Source organism: Siphateles boraxobius, unplaced genomic scaffold (genome assembly GCF_051911475.1).
Source record: "Siphateles boraxobius isolate OS27281-9 unplaced genomic scaffold, OSU_SipBor_1 6, whole genome shotgun sequence".
NCBI lineage: Eukaryota > Metazoa > Chordata > Actinopteri > Cypriniformes > Leuciscidae > Siphateles > Siphateles boraxobius.
In genome coordinates, this window is record NW_027509186.1 from 4,322,501 (window position 1) to 4,330,339 (window position 7,839).

Genomic DNA, 7,839 nt, shown 5'->3' on the forward strand with positions numbered 1-7,839 from the left:
CGAATCTTCGACTACGTTGACAGCATGCGCCTGCTTTAGTTTGTAACCTTCTGGAGGCCTAGCTTAGACTTTATAAAAGGAAAAAAAGTCACTGTTACAGGATTACCCTTGAAAAGAGTTATGTTGGTAAGAAACAGTTTTGTCTGCAAGCTAAAGATGACAAGGCCCCTTTGTATTCAGGGACACGTCAGGTAGACCGGTAGCTTGCCGTGGTCGTATAGTGGTTAGTACTCTGCGTTGTGGCCGCAGCAACCCCGGTTCGAATCCGGGTCACGGCAAGATTTTCTGGGTGCCATTGAAATTGAGCTCCATGTCACCACCTCTCCTCACCCCGTCCTTCAGACTACTCTTTTTGTGCACGGCGCGTGCCCTTGAGGTGCTCTGGATGTTCGAGTGAATTGAAACTGGGACCTTCTTTGAAAGCACGAGCTCTCAGGTTCGAACCCTTAGAGAAAAGACTGAAAACGTCTACGGTTACGTATGTAACCCTCGTTCCCTGAGTAGGGAACGGAGACGTTACGTCGGATGACGACGAATGGGGTTTCGCTTAGAAAGCCTATCAACTTCGAGTATTACAAAACGAGCCAATGGCAAAGAAATGCCATGGGTCTGCGGAATTTGCATGGCGTAACTCCGCCCCACCTCGTGGGTATAAAAGGAGGAAGCCGGCAGCAAGCAGATATGTTTCTTCGCTGAGGAGCCAAGACTGAGCTCAGGCGATCCCCGCGGTACAGCGGAAAGTGGCAGGCAGACGTAACGTCTCCGTTCCCTACTCAGGGAACGAGGGTTACATACGTAACCGTAGACGTTCCCTTTCGTTGTCACTCCGAGTTACGTCGGATGACGACGAATGGGGTTACCAGTCTAATCACGCCACCTTCTCAGCTGTCTTCCAGTGCCCTGCGTAATCGAGATCCCTGTCAGCCTGGACAAAGGACTCCATATAACACAGGAATACCAAGGTACACTGGGAAGCATATCCCAAGCTAGGGGAAGTATGCAATTAATGCCAGCCCGGAGGGGGGGGACTTAGAGAATACACATATGACCCGAAGGAAGCATATGGGAAACACTGGGGTGTCCAGCCGCAGGTGGAATATTTCAACCCCAGGGGTGGCAAGGTGGCTTGCCAAGGGAAAGACACACGCTCAGAGAGGCTTACAGTGGAAATACACATGTGGGGGTCGCTCAGAGGAGGGACCATGCACACGGGAGGCACCTAGCCGACGCACAGGCAATAGACACTGGCGCCGACGTCAGGAGTGCTGGAGGAGCTCAGGGCTTTCGGAGAAGCTCACCTGAGAAAATATCGCACGTATCCAGTCCGTGGAGTGGAATGGCGAGCAAGCGAAGACACCTGAGCGGGTCCGGTACTAGCTGGTTGAAGCGAGTACACGAGAGGACACAGGCTCCACTCGGAGATTATAGAAACTGGCGAATGTGTTAGGTGTCGCCCAGCCTGCAGCTCTGCAGATGTCTGTTAGCGAGGCGCCATGCGCTAGAGCCCAAGAGGACGCCACACTCCGGGTGGAGTGGGCAGTCACACCAAGGGGGCACGGTCGACCTTGCTGCTGGTAAGCCAAGGCAATGGTGTCCACTATCCAGTGAGACAACCTTTGCTTGGAGAGAGCCTTTCCCTTCAGCTTCCCACCATAACAGACAAAGAGCTGGTCTGAGGTCCTGAAACACTGCGTTCTGTCTACATAGGCGCGGAGAGCGCGTACTGGACAGAGCAGTGCCAAGGCTGGGTCTGCCTCCTCCGAGGGCAGCGCTTGCAGGTTCACCACCTGGTCCCGGAAGGGAGTGGTAGGAACCTTGGGCACATATCCAGGCCGGGGTCTCAGGATCACGTGAGAGTAAGCCGGCCCAAATTCCAGGCACGCTTCGTCAACGGAGAATGCGTGCAGGTCCCCAACCCTCTTGATGGAGGCCAGTGCAACCAGGAGCGCTGTCTTCATAGACAGGAACTTAAGCTCAACTGATTGCAGGGGCTCAAAGGGAGCACTCTTCAGGGCAGTTAGAACCACTGAGAGGTCCCAAGAGGGAACGAGAGGAGGACGAGGAGGATTCAGTCTCCTCGCTCCTCTCAGGAACCTGATGATCAGGTCGTGCTTCCCCACCGACTTACCTTCGATGAGGTCATGATGTGCGGCAATGGCGGCAACATAGACCTTCAGGGTGGAGGGAGACAGCCTTCGCTCCAGCCCCTGTTGAAGGAAGGAAAGCAAAACACTGATCGAGCATCTCCGGGGGTCTTCTCGGAGAGAAGAGCACCAGTTGACGAAGAGGTTCCACTTCAACGCATAGACGTGTCTCGTGGACGACGCTCTAGCGGAAGTGATGGTAGCCACCACCGCTGGTGGTAGGGTACTCAAACCTGCCTCGTCCCATCCAGGAGCCACACGTGGAGGTTCCAAAGATCGGGACGAGGGTGCCATAGGGTGCCCCGTCCCTGAGAAAGAAGGTTCTTCCTCAGAGGGATCGGCCAGGGAGGTGCTGTCGCGAGGAGTACTAGTTCGGGGAACCAGGTCCGGTTGGGCCAGTAAGGGGCAACCAGAATGACCTGCTCCTCGTCCTCCCTGACCTTGCGCAAAGTGTGCGCAAGAAGGCTCACTGGGGGAAACGCATACTTGCGGCCCTGCGGCCAGCTGTGCGCCAGAGCATCTGTGCCGAGCGTGCCCTCGGTCAGGGAATAGAACTGGGCGCAGTGGGTCGAGTCGTGAGAGGCAAACAGATCTATCTGCGCGTCCCCGAACTGGTCCCAAATCAGCTGAACCGACTGGGGATGGAGTCGCCATTCTCCAGGGAGGGGCTGAAGCCGTGAGAGCTCGTCGGCTGCACAGTTCAGCGCTCCGGGAATGAAGATGGCTCGAAGCGACCTCAGATGCTTCTGACTCCATTGGAGGAGGTGGCGAGCGAGTTGTGACATACGGCGGGAGCGTAGACCACCTTGATGGTTGATGTACGCTACAGTGGCGGTATTGTCTGAGCGGACTAGTACGTGTTGACCCCTGAGCAACGCCCGGAAGCGGTGCAGGGCAAGGCGTACTGCCAACAACTCGAGGCAATTGACATGCCACAGCCGCTGGGGTCCTGTCCAGGAGCCCGCAGCAGCATGTCCATTGCACATGGCGCCCCAGCCCGTGGTGGAGGCATCTGTTGAGACAACAACATGCCGGGAAGCTCGAGCCAGGGGGACACCGGCCCTGAGAAAATCGAGGTTCGACCACGGGGTGAAGAACTGACGGCAGGTCGGAGTAACTGGTACTCGGAACGTGCCGTGTTGCCATGCCCACCTCGGGACTCGGTCGCGAAGCCAAAGCTGAAGCGGTCTCATATGAAGCAATCCGAGCGGCGTGACCGCGGCTGCAGATGCCATATGCCCCAGGAGCCTCTGAAAAAGTTTCAGTGGAACCGCACTCTTGCCCTCGAATTGTCTTAGGCAAGTCAGCAGTGACTGCGCGCGCTCGCTCGTAAGCTGCGCGGACATGGCGACCGAGTCGATGTCCATACCGAGAAAAGAGATCCTCTGCACGGGGCAAAGTTTGCTCTTCTCCCAGTTGACCCGAAGGCCCAGACGGGCTAGGTGCCGGAGCACTAGGTCCCTGTGTTCGCAAACCTGATCTCGAGAGTGAGCTAGGATCAGCCAGTCGTCGATATAACTCAGGATGCGAACCCCTTGCTCTCGAAGGGGAACAAGGGCCGCCTCGACGACCTTCGTGAAGATGCGAGGAGACAGGGCTAGCCCGAAAGGGAGAACCGCGTACTGGTATGCCTGCCCCTCGAAAGCAAACCGGAGGAACGGTCTGTGTCGAGGAAGAATGGAGACATGAAAGTAGGCGTCCTTCAGGTCGATCGCTGCAAACCAATCCTGGGGCCGTATGCATTCGAAAACGCGTTTGGCGGTGAGCATCTTGAACGGCATCCGGTGAAGGGAGCGGTTCAGCACGCGCAAGTCCAGGATTGGCCGTAACCCACCGGTTTTCTTGGGGACAATGAAGTAGGGGCTGTAGAAGCCGGACCTCATCTCGGCTGGAGGGACAGTCTCGATTGCACCCTTCGCCAGCAGGGTGGCAATCTCTGCTCTCATGATAGGGGCATTGCCACCGACCAAAGTGGAGCGGACTCCCCTGAAGCGGGGAGGAGACCGTGCGAACTGAATCGCATAGCCGAGCCTGACGGTACGCACGATCCAGTGGGACAGACGGGGAAGCTCTAGCCAGGCTCCCAGGAACTGAACCAACGGGATCATGCGAGCCACAGGCGTCCCCCCGGAGGGGCAGCGAAGCGGAGTAACTGGCCCAGATGTGGACGGCATAGCGGCCCGGAGAGGGGGCACAGTTAGCAACCGCGCCCTGGCAAAGGGGGCCAGGGGAGGACCAGGCTGGTCGTCCCGCGGGGGCCTGCTCTGCCAGGGGTCTGGCGACAGAGGGGGACAGCGGCGAAGCGGTCCGTGGACGGCACGCCATGTCAACCACCTCTGGGACAGAGGGGGACGAGGAGAGCACGGCTTGTGGGCGGCGCTCTGTGACGTCCGAGAACTCTGTGCTCAGAGACGGGAGAATCAGCTCTTTGGAGAATAAGGATTCTTCCCCGGCCCTCCCCGGGGAAAGGAGTGGTCCTGCTACCAACTCCTGGAAAGAACTGAGTCCCATCTCTGAGGAGCCCAACTCAAGAGCGCCGCTTAACCCGGCGTGTAGCGGGGTGCGGGGCTGGAGAGGACTGTGGCGTCCGACCGCGGCCTCCAGAGCCGACCCGGGTGAACGGGCGGGGTGGGAGCCGCGGGGGGCGCCCTCGGCAGTGGGCAGACCGAGGGATCTGAGCGGACGGCGGGGCCGTCGGGACAGAATCAACCTCAGTCTGCTCCATCGCCGAGGTGCCCGTCTCACGAGCGCCGCTTAACCCGGCGTGTAGCGGGGGGCGGGGCTGGAGAGGGCTGTGGCGTCCGCCCGCGGCCCCCAGAGCCGGCCCGTGAACGGGCGGGGTGGGAGCCGCGGGAGGGCGCCTTCGGCGGTGGGCAGACGAGGGATCTGAGCGGACGGCGGGGCCGTCGGGACAGAATCAACCTCACTCTGCTCATGGGCGGCTGAGAGCTGTTGGGCAAGCCCTCAACCGCACCGCCGAAGAGGCCGACCTGGGATATGGGAATGTCGGACAGACGGGTCCGCGCGACATCCAGCACATCAGACAGGTTCAGCCACAGACTGGTGAGCATCACCTGACCCAGGGAGCGTACGGCCACTTTCGTCGCTCAGAGAGCAAGGTCAGTGGCGGCGCGCAGCTCAGTGAAGAGCCCTGGGTCAGTCCCGCCCTCGTGCAGGTCCATGAGCATCTGGGTCAGGTGGACCAGCAGAATGACCATGGCATGCAGTGAGGCGGCTGCCAGTCCCGTGGCGCTATAGGATCTCGCCACAAGCGTAGACGAAAAACTACAGGCCACGGGCGGGTGCTTAGGATTGCGCCGAGAAGAAGCACTCTGAGGACACATAGCATCGCAACAGAGCGTTCAGCCGGGGGAACCCCAGTGTACCCATGGGCGGCGGCCCCATCGAGGGGAGGAAAGGCGGATGAGATCAGCGAGCGGTCCCGAGAAGACAAGGGGGTCTTCTTGGACTTCGAGATCTCATCATGCACGTCCGGGAAGAGAGGTATTGGGGTTTGCCGTGGACGAGGGTCGGCGGCCTTACCCAAAACCCATCGTCCCAGGAAAGCATGGTCGTCATCTCCGGATCAGACTCAGGCACAGCCGTATGCACACCGGAAGGTGGCAGCTGTGACGAGCCCTCACTTCCAGAAGACTCAAACCCACCTAGTGATGCTGCAACAGACATGGCATCTTCCTCTGTAGCTTCAACTGAAACACGCGGGCCACCGAGGGTAGACTCGCGGGAATCAGCAGTTCACTAGCGGGCACCGTCATTGAAGAGGGGGGCTGGGGACACGGACACATAGTCGGCGCCTAGATCCAGACCGTAACCCTCAGGTCACCCTGGCCACCAGCCGAAGATCGGGGGGTGGATGAGGGGACTCTCACTCTTGCGAGTTCACCGAGTCTCGACCTATATATGACGCGATGATCACGTTCCCGGGGAGAACATGAGTCACCCACGAGCGCTGTTCAAGCATGATCAAAGCCCAAACACACTAGACAGCGCTCGTGCCCATCAGAGTCCGATACCAGTCCGCTGCAACCAGAAATGCACGGGCGAGCCGTCTTTAAAAAGACGTGCCACGTGTAAGCTCTTTTAGTGAGAGAAAACTCAAGTGTTGAAGCACCCGGGGAGAAACGCACCGACTGGCAGACCACTGCAACAGATCAGCAGGAAGCACGCTCTCGCCGTAGATCGCCGTCACACCAACACTCGAGGTACTCGTTTGTAAAGCTGACAATTCAGAGATGGCTTGTGGAGAGAAGAATACACTTGGCTCCGAAGCGAAAACATATCTGCTTGCTGCCGGCTTCCTCCTTTTATACCCACGAGGTGGGGCGGAGTTACGCCATGCAAATTCCGCAGACCCATGGCATTTCTTTGCCATTGGCTCGTTTTGTAATACTCGAAGTTGATAGGCTTTCTAAGCGAAACCCCATTCGTCGTCATCCGACGTAACTCGGAGTGACAACGAAAGGGAACGAAACGCTCCTATTTATTTCGGAAGAATCTTGCTTCAGAGAGAATATGGTGCGTGTATATCTTCTAATCGCTAGGTGTCAGTACACTCGCTGGCTGTTACCTAGAGTGCCGCGGGCTTGCTATTTGCTACAAACAACTGCGCCTTTTGACTCAAGTTTACTATAACAATAAGAGCGAGGCAAGTCAACAGCATTGAAGCGTGTAAAGATACCATAAAAAAAAAAAATTGGATTTGCTTACTCACGGTTGAGAACAAGGAGCAGTATGATGCAAAGAACAGCCGAAATCAAAAACACACCGGTTGACACCATTATTGTTCCATGGCCACCCAGCTGTTCTCTTAAAGTCATCAAACAGTCATTTACCACACTGTGACCTTTTATAAAGACATTAAGCAAAAAATATAGTAAATGGAATACATAGATTAGATTCACTGCAACAATGAAAGGTTCTTAAAGGGTTAGTTCGCCCATTTAAGACATGAAGTTGTATGGAATCCTTACCAGCACTATAGTGCATACACACTGACCCACTCTGTAGTCACCTCCCTGATCAGAGTTTTGGCCGCTGGAGGTTTTTCAAGAAAGTACTCCCGGTTAGTTTCCGTGGCCTCAAAACTGTGCGTTTTTACATGAAAAAATTATTTGCGTTTCAAAGCTTGATTAATTTAACACAAAAAACACGCCGGTCAAAATTCATACCTCAGTTTTAATCGGCACTATTTTCTTTCCATTTCTATCAATCCGGGCTGCTGTCAACGTCAACAGTGCGCACGTTCCGATCAGCTGTTGATAGCGCGACTCGCTGACAACATGTCTGACTGCGAAACTTCTGATGATAAAACCAATTTTAGCACAATGTCAGACGGAACAGATGAGGATGAAAGTAATTTTAGCACAACGCCAAAGGGATACCTTTATGAACCGGAGTACCGATGCCGTACTTCAACAGATGGAGATAGAACGGGAAGAGAGAGTGAACTAAATCAAATAGTTTTCTCAGCAAATTGTACCTATATCCCTATATAATGTTTTTATATTAGACATCTTTTCATGTATTTTCCACTGGAGTCTAAACATCAGCTTGTTTACCGTACAGTTTAGACATGGGATCATAAAGTTAGTAAATAGAGCGTACCCGTGGTACTGGTACAGCACTGTGCACACACGATAATCCTTGATTCTGGATATTTTAGCTCCCGCAGAGT

At 55.7% G+C, this 7,839-nt stretch overlaps 1 non-coding gene across 1 annotated transcript; it reads left to right on the plus strand.

The window, feature by feature from the left end:
* Positions 1–206: 206 nt before the first annotated feature.
* trnah-gug (transfer RNA histidin (anticodon GUG)) lies at positions 207–278 on the plus strand. The gene has a single exon. It is a non-coding gene; the product is annotated as a tRNA-His (tRNA).
* Positions 279–7,839: the final 7,561 nt, after the last annotated feature.